Source organism: Triticum urartu, chromosome 3 (assembly GCF_003073215.2).
Source record: "Triticum urartu cultivar G1812 chromosome 3, Tu2.1, whole genome shotgun sequence".
NCBI lineage: Eukaryota > Viridiplantae > Streptophyta > Magnoliopsida > Poales > Poaceae > Triticum > Triticum urartu.
Window position 1 is genome coordinate 246206667 of NC_053024.1, and position 13059 is coordinate 246219725.

The following is a 13059-nucleotide window of genomic DNA, read 5'->3' on the forward strand; positions in this document are numbered from 1 at the left end:
ATGGGCGATAAAACGACGGCATGGCAATGCTGGTAAAGGTTGACTCGCCGAGGCAAAGCCCTCGGCCCAGCTAACGTGACGGAGCTGGTTGGCTAGTGACGCCGAAGTGTCCGGAGTAGGTTGATGAAGAGATGGCGAAGCCCCCGGTCCAGCCGAGATGTCGAAGCCTCGATGTCAGCCGATGAGTCGAAGTAGGTCGGCGTGATGGACACCAGCTTGAAGAAGCAATAGTGCGGCCCTGTCGATGCAGGTCATGACGTGGTCGATGCCAGCTTGATGAAGCGACTGTGCGGTGATGCCGGTATGCCCGCTCCATGTAATCCGTGGGGCGGCGATGTTGGTGATGATTTATCCTTCGCGATGCTGGGCTCTTGTTCGGCTTGCCGAGATGATGATCCAAAGAAGTTGAGCTCGGCTCAACAAAGTGACGCCGTGTCTAGCGCAGGTCGGCAGCCGTGGAGTAATATTGCCGGACTGGTTTGACACCAGCATGATGTTGAAGATCATGTTCAAAAGATCTTACAGTTAGTGGGATGTGTTCGGGAACAAAACACAATACCCCATACAAAACTTCCTTCAAAAGGGATGTCCGAAATCCTGTTCATAAAAAAGATGAACTCGGGTCGGATTCGTTTTCGCGCAGAAAATAGATCCGAAAAGTGATGCACTAATCGGAAGGTTCCCGGAGTTTGGACAGTTGGATCGAGCCAAAATTTTGAGAGGTGGTAGATATAGGAATTCCGCAGCCGATCAACGGTTGGATCTTCCAAAGGACGTCCGAGCTAGAAGCTGGACACCACGCCCTAAACTCATCCAAATTCCCGTCTAGATTTGACAGGGCTCCGGTATATCGTGGATTGCCAGAGATTCCTCCATCAGAACTCGACGAAATTTTCCAGGGTTGTTGTAGACTCAATTCCGCACAATTCCACCAAAGCGATCGTCAAAGCGATACTCGAGGAGGTGGTGGTGGCAGATACGAGTTCGCTGTCCAGAAAAACAGCACGGTCGCTTGAGGGCAATGTTGACGTTGAGCCCCCGAGCTCCATAGATGATTCCTCCGTGATCTTGATAGAGATCGGAGTTGATGTTTGATGAAGGCCCTCGTCCGGACATGGTGATCCGAACATGGGGCGCAATTCTTGGTCGAACCAAGGTGACCAGTCGAGCTAGTGATGAAGATGCTGAAGTCGCAGTTGATCTGCAGGCGAGCCATCGATCCTTTTGTTGATCACACAGCGGAACTCTCAATGAAAGCACCAATGTCGGTGTCAAAACCGGCGGATCTCGGGTAGGGGGTCCCGAACTGTGCGTCTAAGGTGGATGGTAACAGGAGGCAGGGGACACGATGTTTTTCCCAGGTTCGGGCCCTCTTGATGGAGGTAAAAGCCTACGTCCTGCTTGATTAATATTGATGATATGGGTAGTACAAGAGTAGATCTACCACGAGATCAAGGAGGCTAAACCCTAGAAGCTAGCCTATGGTATGATTGTTGTATATGGAGTTGATCTATCGACTAGCCTGGCCCTGGTTTATATAATGCACCAGAGGCCCAGGTTAACAAGAGTCCTAGCCGAATACGCCGATGGGGAGAAGTCCTTGTCTTGATCGCCAAGTCTTGTGGAATCTTCCTTGTATGCGGCAGTTGTCCGAACTGGCCCATGAGTATACGGCCACGGGGGTCCTCGGCCCAATCTATCAGATCGGGAGATGAAGTGTTGAGTACCCCCTAGTCCAGGACACCGTCACTCCATTAAGAGAAACTATGTTAAAATTGCTTTATGTGATCTTGGAGCCGGTGTTAGTGTTATGCCTATCTCTTTATATTGTAGACTTGATTTGAATAAGTTGACACCTACTGAAATATCTTTGCAAATGGCTGATAAATCAACTGCTATACCTGTCGGTATTTGTGAGGATGTGCCTATTGTGGTTGCAAACGTTACTATTTTAACAGACTTTGTTATTCTTGATATTCCTGAGGACGATAGTATATCTATTATTCTTGGTAGACCCTTTCTGAATACTGCAGGGGCTGTTATTGATTGCAACATAGGCAATGTCACTTTTCATGTTAATGGTAATGAGCATACGGTTCACTTTTCGAGGAAACAACCTCAAGTCCACAGTATCAATTCTATTGGAAAAACTTCAACAATTACTATTGGAGGTTTTGAATTTCCTCTTCCTACTGTCAAAAAGAAATATGACATTCTCATTGTTGGGGACATGCATATCCCCGTTGAGATAACCTAGTCTTATTCGAAAATTCTCCGGTTTCATGTTATTCGAAAAGAGTTTGCTAACAAGACTTGATCAACCTTGTTAGTGGATTCATTTTGATGAGCATGAGATGAATGAAGTTAGAAAGCACAACTCTCTGCACCCTCTTTTTACTTTATGTTATTTAGATTAAATAAAGCAAAAATAGTATTTTCTATCTGTTTTCTGAATTATCCATGTAATAAAAAATACCCCAAAAATAAAAGTTCTCCAAATGCCCCAAAAATGAAATATGATTTTTTATAGATTATTTAAGAATTATTGGCACTTAGAACACACCAGGGGGAGCCACCACCTGGCCAGAAGGGTCCAGGGCGCGCCCCCTGCCTCGTGGACCCCACGTGCCCTCCCTCCACTTATTCCAGCACCCACACACTTCGACTTCCTCCAGAAAAAATCACTCACCAGCTCAAACCCGAGTTCTAGCTCATCTTGCTGCCATTTTCGATCTCCTTGCTCAAAGCTCCGTCCACAAAACTACTTTGGGGGATTGTTCTTCGGTATGTGAATCCTTCAATGGTCCAATTAGTTTTTGTTCTAGTGTTTTATTTGTTGCAAATTTTGCTGCTTAGGTGACCCTGTTCTTGAGCTTGCATGTCAAATTTATGTGGTCAAAAGTAGTTTTAATGCATGATATGGCCACTAGGCACTTGTGGGAGTAGTTGCTATCAATCTTGTTGACTTTGGTTCACTTTTATTTTGAGTTACAAAAAATTTCAGAAATTTTTTAGAGGAAGAAATATGTTTTGGAAAATGTACCAAGGTAGTTCCTCAAGAAAGCAGACACCTAGGCTTGCTATACATGAGCCGGACTATGAACTACTGAGGGAAGCTCAAGTGTGGCCTTACGAATGGCCGTTAGAGGAGTTTATGATCCATGCAGACATCAAGGAAGAATTTGACGCGTATGTGTGTAACGCTGATCTTGAGGGCTTCGTGTCAGATAAGTGCCCGCAATACCGCTACCTAACTGATTCATTTGTGAGAAGGTTTAAATTTACATCCTCGCGCAATTCTCACACTGTCCTATTTGATCTTTATGATAAATAATATACTATGGACCTAGAAGATTTTAGTGCTGCTTGTAAACTCCCGCACTGGGGCAATGTTAGTGAACCTCGCAAATCTGAATATAAAGACGTTCTTGCTAGTATTACTTTGGGGGAAACTAGGGAAATCACACAAGCTACCATAGGGAGCATTCATTTTCCTTCCATACATTATTTTGCTCTCTTCATGGGTAGATGCATTAACGGTAAAGATGAGGCTTGCCACATGTGCGTTCCAGATCTTAGTGTTCTCAAGAGTGCGGTAGTGGGTGATAAACAATATAACTTGGGGGCTATTGTTGCACATAGGTTGCATCTTAATAGTTTAAGTGGAGACTCGTTTGGTGGAATTTATGCAACTCGTGTAGCTAATTTTCTTGAGATACCCATACATGAGAATGATATTGAATTGCCTCCTGCTTATCTAGATTATAATGCTATGGTTCATCATCAGTTTGTTGAGAGGAATGAACAGTTCCTCCAATACCGACTAATCTTTGATAGACATCGCACTGTCCATATTGCTCTCCCTGCTCCTGCTTTCTTTGACTTTCAGAAAAAGGGAGATATGTTATAACCAGGGAGGAGGTGAACGAGTATGAGAGGAGGACGGAGGCAACTCTCCTCCAAGATGGAGCTCGTGAGGCAATAGCCGCTGCATCTCAGTACGACCCTCGTTACAACTTCGGGTATCCGCCAGGCCAGCCGTGGACATAGACCAACTTAGCCCAAAAGCCTAAGCTTGGGGGAGTACGTATTTCTCACCGACATTACATTCATGTTCACACACTCATGCCAGTTGTCGGTGATCATACTTTTTCATTATTCTATCCATGCTAGTTTATTTTCTTTTTAAGCCTTCTTCTTGTGTGTTTGAAAAACCTTAAGAAAAACCAAAAAAAATAGTTGTAGCTTTTAGCTAGTTTACTTTCCATGCTTGTAGTAGTAGTAATTAAAAGAAAACCCAAAAAGATTTCCCGTTCTTCTTTTGCTTGTTGGGAGCTTTCCCGTGTAAATAGTTTTGTTTATTTTCTTTTCTTTGGGGGTCGAGAGGAGAAGACCATGATGAAAATGTTGAGTGGCTTTCATATGGCATTATTGTTGATCTAACCAAGAGCCCATATTACCTTGTCTTCTCCCTTGTATTGAATGCTTGCAGATTCTAGCTTAGTCCAATGCACATGCACTGTTATTATTATCCACACCGTTCGGTCGTGCAAGTGAAAGGCAATAATGATGATATGTGATGAACTGATTGAGATGAGAAACGCTAGTATGAACTCGACCTATCTTGTTTTTGTAAATATGATTAGTTCATCGTTCCTGATTCAGCCTATTATGAATGAAACATGTTTGCAATGACAATTAGAGATTATAGTTGCTGATGCCATGCTTAATTAGCTAGGAGTTTATAATGGTTTACCTTGAGTGCCAACATGCTATTAAAATGGTTGTGATGTGGTATGATAGGGTGGTATCCTCCTTTGAACGATTCGAGTGGCTTGACTTGGCACATGTTCACACATGTAGTTGAAACAAAATCAACATATCCTCCATGATATTTATGTTCATGGTGAATTATATCCTACTCATGCTTGCACTCAATGTTGATTAATTTTAATGCATGTTCATGACTGTTGTCGCTCTCTAGCTGGTCGCTTCCCAGTCTCTTTCTAGCCTTCACTTGTACTAAGCGGGAATATTGCTTGTGCATCCACTTCCATAAACCCCAAAGTTATTCCATATGAGTCCACCATACCTTCCTATATGCGGTATCTACCTGCCATTCCAAGTAAATTTGTATGTGCCAAACTCTAAACCTTCAAATAAACATTCTGTTTTGTATACTCGAATAGCTCATGTATCAACCAAGGTTGTCCTTATCTTCCGTGCTAGGCAGGTTATTCTCAAGAGGAGTGGACTCCGCTCCTCACTCACGAGAAAATGGCCGGTAACCGGGATGCCCAGTCCCATGCTCTAACAAAATCAAAATAATTGCAAACAAAACTCCCCCAGGATTGTTGTTAGTTGGAGGCACCCGTTGTTTCAGACAATCCATGGATTGATATTTGTTGGTGGTAGGGGGAGTATAAACTTTACCATTCTGTTTGGGAACCGCCTATAATGTGTGTAGCATGGAAGATATCGAGATCTCTTGGTTGTTACATTGACAATGAAAGTATACAAATCAAAATATTATTTATCTCTATTTCAAAAATCGAGCTCTGGCACCTCTACAAATCCCCGCTTCCCTCTGCGAAGGGCCTATCTATTTACTTTTATGTTGAGTCATCACCCTCTTATTAAAAAGCACCAGTTGGGGATCACCGCTGTCATTTGCATGTATTACTATTAGTTTACATTGAGTATGACTGTGACTGGATCTCTTTTACCATGAATTACAATGTCTATTCAGTCCTTGATCTTCAAAGGTGCTCTGCATTTATGTTTTGCGGTCTCAGAAAGGGCTAGTGAGATACCATCTTGTTATATCATATTATGATTGTTTTGAGAAAGTGTTGTCATCCAAGATTTACTATTATTGCTCGCTAGTTGATTATGCCATTGATATGAGTAAACATGAGACCTAAATGTTATTGTGAATATGGTTAGTCCATAATCTTTGCTGAAAACTTGAATGCTGACTTTACATATTTACAACAACAAGATCAAACAGAGTTTGTAAAAGTTTTTCTTTATCACTTTCAGTTTGTCAACTGAATTGCTTGAGGACAAGCAAAGGTTTAAGCTTGGGGGAGTTGATACGTCTCCATCATATTTACTTTTCCAAACACTTTTGACCTTGTTTTGGACTCTAACTTGCATGATTTGAATGGAACTAACCCGGACTGACACTCTTTTCAGCAGAATTGGCATGATGTTATTTTGTGTAGAATTAAAAGTTCTTGGAATGACCTGAAACTTTACGGAGAATATTTTTGGAATATATAAAAAATACTGGCGAAAGAATCTACGTCAGGGGGCCCACACCCTGTCCACGAGGGTCCACCGACCTCAATTCCAACTCTATATATTCACGTTCGGGGAGAAAAAAATCGGAGAGAAGGATTCATCGCGTTTTATGATACGGGGCTGCCGCCAAGCCCTAATCTCTCTTGGGAGGGCTGACCTGGAGTCCGTTTGGGGCTCCGGAGAGGGGAATCCATCGCCATCGCCGTCATCAACCTTCCTCCATCACCAATTTCATGATGCTCACCGCCGTGCGTGAGTAATTCTATCGTAGACTTGCTGGACGGTGATGGGTTGGATGAGATTTACCATGTAATCGAGTTAGTTTTGTTAGGGTTTGATCTCTAGTTTCCATTATGTTCTGAGATTGATGTTGTTATGATTTTGCTATGCTTATTGCTTGTCACTAGGGCCCGAGTGCCATGATTTTAGATCTGAACCTATTATGTTTTCATGAATATATGTGAGTTCTTGATCCTATCTTGCAAGTCTATAGTCACCTATTATGTGTTATGATCCGTTAACCCCGAAGTGACAATAATCGGGATACTTAGTGGTGATGACCGTAGTTTGAGGAGTTCATGTATTCACTAAATGTTAATGCTTTGGTCCGGTACTCTATTAAAAGGAGGCCTTAATATCCCTTAGTTTCCAATAGGACCCCGCTGCCACGGGAGGGCAGGACAAAAGATGGCATGCAAGTTCTTTTCCATAAGCACGTATGACTATATTCGGAATACATGCCTACATTACATTCATGAACTGGAGCTAGTTCTGTGTCACCCTATGTTATAACTGTTGCATGAGGAATCGCATCCGACATAATTACCCATCACTGATCCATTGCCTATGAGCTTTTCACATATTGATCTCCGCTTAGTTACTTTACCATTGCCACTGTTACGCTCACTACAAAACCAATACTATTACTTTTGCCACTGTTACCGTTACTATCATATTTCTTTGCTACTAAATACTTTGCTGCAGATATTAAGTCTTTCAGGTGCGGTTGAATTGACAATTCAACTGTTAATACTTGAGAATATTCTTTGGCTCCCCTTGTGTCGAATCAATAAATTTGGGTTGAATACGCTACCCTCGAAAACTGTTGCGATCCCCTATACTTGTGGGTTATCAATGCTTATTTTGAAAAACTGAAGAAACATGTTAATTATGACATATCTTCTCAAAAGGATCAATGTGCAAATGAAATAATTGTTACTAAGACAACAACCAAATTCTGGAACATCAGAAGCTATAATTAACTACAACGACGCTACAAGTTCTTACTCATTTACAATAAATAACAAATTGAGCATTTTTATGAGGAAGGTAAATATAACTGCAAGAGCATAGTGACAGTGTTTGGATGACAGCAAATTGATACTAACAGGTGTGTACATGCACAAATTTAGTAACATAGAACTAATAACACTAAGGCCGTCCACTATGTATGCCAAAACTGGGGTAAAGACAACTGTTGCTACTTCTTGCACCGGTGCCCCGCACTAGCGAGCTGATGCAACGAAAAAAATCAGGGACCCGGACTCCGGAGCACGTAGTTGCTCCGATGCCCAGTTCCTTTGTGCCATAAAGATTTAGTTTTTTACTGCTTGGCTGCTCGGATGTGTGGACCAAAGTTGGCTGCACAAACAGCTGAAGCGGTACCAAATAATTTTCTAATGGCACCACTGATGAGATGGCAACAATTTAAGATACTAGGTACAAACTATGACATTGTCTTAGGATGCGTTTGGTTGAAGGTGTGGTATGAATGGGTTGGGACTGTGACAGTGTCTGAATCACATCTAACAAATGATTTGTAACAATGACAAAGGGTCTAACCTTCTCTGCACATGCCAGAAACTTCCTCCCACTGTCCACAGAATCAAACGCAACTAGCTTCACGCATGGAGATTGATGGTGACAACGGCATATAGATCTTCAGCCACCCCGCTCTATTCATTGCCACTGATGGTCTTAGGGAGCTATAAGAGGAAGAAATGACTCAAATCGGTTGTCGGGTAAAAATCTTTCATTCCAAGTCATAGCCCGAGAGAGAGAAGAGAGGCATACCCAGGTGGTGAAGGAGTAGTCGCCGGAGGAGGAACCGATGGAGAGGTCTTTGAAGAAGACCATGGTGACCCCGGCGGTAGGATGCGAGACGACGAGAGCGAGGAAGCGGCTATAACTTAGCAAGGAAGGAAGGAAGGAGGAAACAGGGGAATACTTGTGGTTGGGGAGAAAAGGGGGTGGGGAAGGGGGCGGGGGCAGATATTTTGGCGGTAGGCCAAAATTTTGGAAATGTGGAGGGAAACTTTGCGCGCGGTGCCACCGAACCATTCACTTTGAACGATTGTGTGCATCGCAAACGATTCTTCTGCTTTACGCGCATGGGATGAGTTTGATAATTCAAATTTTGGTGGAAATTTCCCCGGGTACGTCATTGCATAATTTAACATCGCTTGCTAATTTGGGCACACAAAAGAGTGTACAACAAACATACCACACTTACTGAATTGAGCAATTTTAGTAATTAAACAGAGCCAGTTGATCTAAACATTGCTCATAGAAAAGACCAGCATTAAAAAAATAGCCTAAGTATGCATAATTTTAACAAATCCGCCGCCACGCCGGCCTATGCATCGCCGGTGTGAGATGAGATGTCGATTACTTGTCTTGGCGACATGCCACCGTTGGTGGACTCCGCGCCCCCCCTGCTGAAGTCGACCGTGTCCTCGTCCTCGACGCCGCCCTCAAGGTTGTAGTACTCGTAGTGGTGGTTGTGCCAGAGCTCGCGTTGGTACTCCACCGCCGATTTCTCGACGGACATACTGTTCTCTACCTCGACCTCGGCCACACGCAACTCCTCCTCCCGGCGCTCCTCGATCTTCGCCGCCTCCTGCATCTCCAGCTCCCGGTCAGCGACCTCATGAGGAAGCATGTGCTCCATGGCCACCGCCGCCTTTTCAAACGTGGGTTGCATGCTGGAGTCCAAGGTGGCCTAGAATATCTTGGTGTGTGCATCCTCGATCTTGGCGTGGATGGCCTCGACCCGGGCCAGGGGCGACATCAGCGGCACGGGCGGCAGCTCGAGCGCTCTGAGCGTTTGCAGCCGCCGTCGCAGCAGCAGCTGCAGCCGTCTCGGCTGCTACAGCTGCCCTGTTGGCTGCCGCAGCTGCCCTCTCAGCGGAAGCGGCAGCGCTCAATGCGGATGTGGCGACACTCTTGGCGTAGGCGGCGACGCTCTCGGCGCAGGCGGCGGAGCTCGGGGGGGGGGACACGACCATCGTACGGGCCTTCATGAAGCGTTTCCATGGTGTCATCTTTGCAAGAAAGGGGTGCAGGAATTGTCGGATCTCGGGTTTCGGAAAAACCCTCAAGGTTCAAACACTGGGGTGCGCACGAAGCTCTCCCCCTACCAACTCACGCCCTCAACCTCGCCACGATCTCAAAGGCAGGCTCGACGAACTCACAACACAAGTGACACAAGATTTATACTGGTTCGGGCCACCGTTGTGGTGTAATACCCTACTCCAGTGTGGTGTGGTGGATTGCCTCTCGGGCTGAGGATGAACAATACAAGGGGAAGAACAGCCTGCTGAGGTGAGGTGTTCTTGTGCTTGGTGAACTTGAGGGGCTGGGTGCTATGGGTTCAATCTAGGTTTTTCCCTCTCCTCTCTGGTGGTTGCTAGCCCTATTTATAGAGGCCCTGGTCCTCTCCACAAATATTGAGCGGGAAGGGATGTCACAACGACAAATTTGAAAGGGGACAACTAGTACAAGCTATCCTAACAAAAGCAGTCTTCGCCTGCCAAAGGCTCTGGTGGTGACACCACCTTGGGCTCCATGGTGACCTCCGTCTTGGCGTCCTGCTGGTCTTGGTCTCATTGCACCAATATGGAAACCTTTGCTTGACGCCTCGGTACTCTTCGCCTGCACTTGCCTCCTTAGCACCAAAGAGGAAACAAGGACACTGTGCGTGCTGGCTCCCGCCTGGCGCCTGCCTGGTCTCGATCGTCATGGCTCACGTCATTGGAACCTCACGAGGTTTGCCTTGCCTTGATTTCTCCGCCCCTCGCGAGCCAGCCTGGTGAGGCCGCTCCTGAGGAGGTCTTGTGTTGTCCGCATCACAAGGCTTGGCCCCTTGCGAGGGTCTTGAATGCTTGTTGGTGAAGATGGGCCGTACGGGCCTGCTTGCAGAGCCACGCCATGGGCCGCAGGCAGGCAAGTTTGGGGACCCCGTTCCCAGAATGCCGACAGTAGCACCCGGGCCCAAGGCGCGCTCGGGCTTGGCTTCGAGGCGAAGCCAAAGGGCAAGTGTGGAGCGCCGTAGGCCCCAACAGCCGGCGGCCTTGGTCAATGTGTGGTGATTGATTGGATGTGGGCGTCTCCGCTTCCCCACGTTGCCTCGGCAACTGCCCGACTGTCAAAGGCTGGCATAGACAGTGCTTGCCTTCATCGCTTCCTTTCGCCTTGCTCCAGATCCCCTTTCTTGCTCCCTGCTTCCGAAATCAACAGATCTACTCCCATCCCCTTCTGCATCAGCGACCAATGGCGCCCCGAAGGTCAAGCCTGCCTCATCACCGGCTTGGTACGAGCCAGCTCTCGATGCGCCCAACGTCTCGGAGAAGAACCTCGTCGCCATGCGCTTGCTGACGGTGGGGGAAAGCAACGAGAGGGGGAAGACTGGGCTCCGGGCCGGCTCCGACGTGCCGGAGCCCGAGGGAAGCACATTCTTCCCCTTCTTCATGAGCAACATCGTCACAGGGCTGGTTCCCCCTTCTCTGACTTATTGTATGAGGTCCTTGGCCACTACGGGCTGCAGGTGCTGCATCTTCATCCCAACTCTATCCTTCTCTTGTCGATCTTCGCCTACTACTACGAGGCGTACCTCGGCGTGATGCCGTCGTGGCTCTGCTGCGCCACTTCTTCTTCCTCCGCATCAACGAGGGTCATACCTCCGGGTGTGCCAATTTCATAACGGCCAGCAAGGCCAACTCAATCTCGAAGACTGGGAAGAAGGCTGACGGCTTCAGGAGCAAGTGGGCCATGATGGACGCCAAGTGCGTCCACCCACGCTTGATGCTGCCAACGGAGATGCCCCAGTACGACAAGGGGTGGTCTTGCGTGAAGCTCACTGATGAGCGGGCGACGTTGGTGCTGGAGCAGATGAACACCGACTTGAAGCCGGGCAATGCGAAGGCAACAAAGGTGACAGGGGCCATGCTCCTGAGGGAATTCCTGATGCTGCGCGTAGCCCCGCTTCAGGTGCGTACGCGCCCCTTGTGGGAGCTTGGGGACAAAGAGGACAAGGTTCTCCTGATCCCGAAAACCTTGTCCGATGGTGAGCTGGCTGTGGTTCTCCGCCTCCTGGTCGGGGACGACCATGAGTACCCGCCGAGTGTCTTCACTCCCTTGTTCCGCCGCAAGGACGGGGCGCAGGTCATGGCCGCCACACCGACCTTTGACGGGCACGGGCTGGTGCCGCCGGCGCCTACCGGGGCCCGTGTGGCGCCGACACCGGTGGAGCTGTCTTCTGGTGAGTCCCGTGGGGAGGAAGAGGAGGATGAGGAAGACTCGGAAGTAACCCCTGAAGGGATGGGGGAGAACTCCCCCTTGAGCAAAGCTGACATACTCCGCACCCCTTCCTGACAACGATGAGGCTGCCGCTCACCAGGAGAAGGGAGAGCCGCCTGTGATCCCGACGAGGAGCAGGTCGGCGCTGCTCCCCCGGGATGGCGCTCCTGCCTTGCCGCCACCTGGAGCCACTTCCGGCTCAGCTGCTGCTCCTGCTTCTGCTTCTGGAGCTGGCGCGCCTGCGCCTCGGTCGTGAAGCTCTCCGGCTTCAAGCTCCCGAAGCGGAGGGACTACACCGCGGTGGATCAGTAAGTGTTCTCGTCCTGCCTTGTTCTTGTTCCTGATGCTTGTTTCTGACTCTCCGTCCTTGTTGTGTAACTAGGCCGACGCCTGCGGCGAAGAGTAGAAGGGAGGGCGAGGTGGTGTTGCTTGAGCCCGAGTCGCCTCCTGCGGCTGCGCCCCTCTCCATGAGCAAAGGTGGGGGCGGTGCTCGTGCTTCTCTAGCCCGATCATCCTCGCGAGGCTGGGTGGAGCATCCTCGGGAGAAGTCAGCCCCCGAGGCCCCACTGACTCGGGAGGTGCCAGAGTCCAGCTCGGGTGCTGTGGTCCAAGAGGCTCAGGAGCTTCTAGCCTCCCAGGCCATGGTGACGCCGCCGCCTCTTCCTCCTCCTTCTGCCGTGTTGCTGGCCCCAGGTTCCTCCGCTTCTCCTGACGTCCTGGAGCGGGCCCTTTTTGAGATGGCCCGGCTGTGAGAAGATCTTCAGGGCACCGAACCCCTCCTGGCGGCTGGGCGCCTGGAGCTAGTCTCTGGTTGGCTTCATTCCGACGTGTCCGTTCGGGCGGCGTTGAGCCAGGTCGCGGCGACCTCTGAGGGGGAGAAGCGAGCCGCGACTCAGGCAACAGTTGCTCGCGAGGCGGCACTGAAGGACGTGGAGGCTGCCCAAGGTCGCTACCGGGTGCTAGAGGCCAAGCTGAAGATCCTGAGTGAAGAGCGTGCCGAAGATGCCCGTGGCCGTCAGGTGGAGGAAGAGAGGATGAAGGCATGGGAGGACGCTGTCAAGGGTCGCGACACCGAGCTGGAGCAGCTGGCGCAGGCGCAGGCCGCCGAGCGCGGCCGGCTAGAGGAGCTGGAGCGAAAGGTGCAGGCAGAGAAAGCCGAACTTGATGCCAAGACGA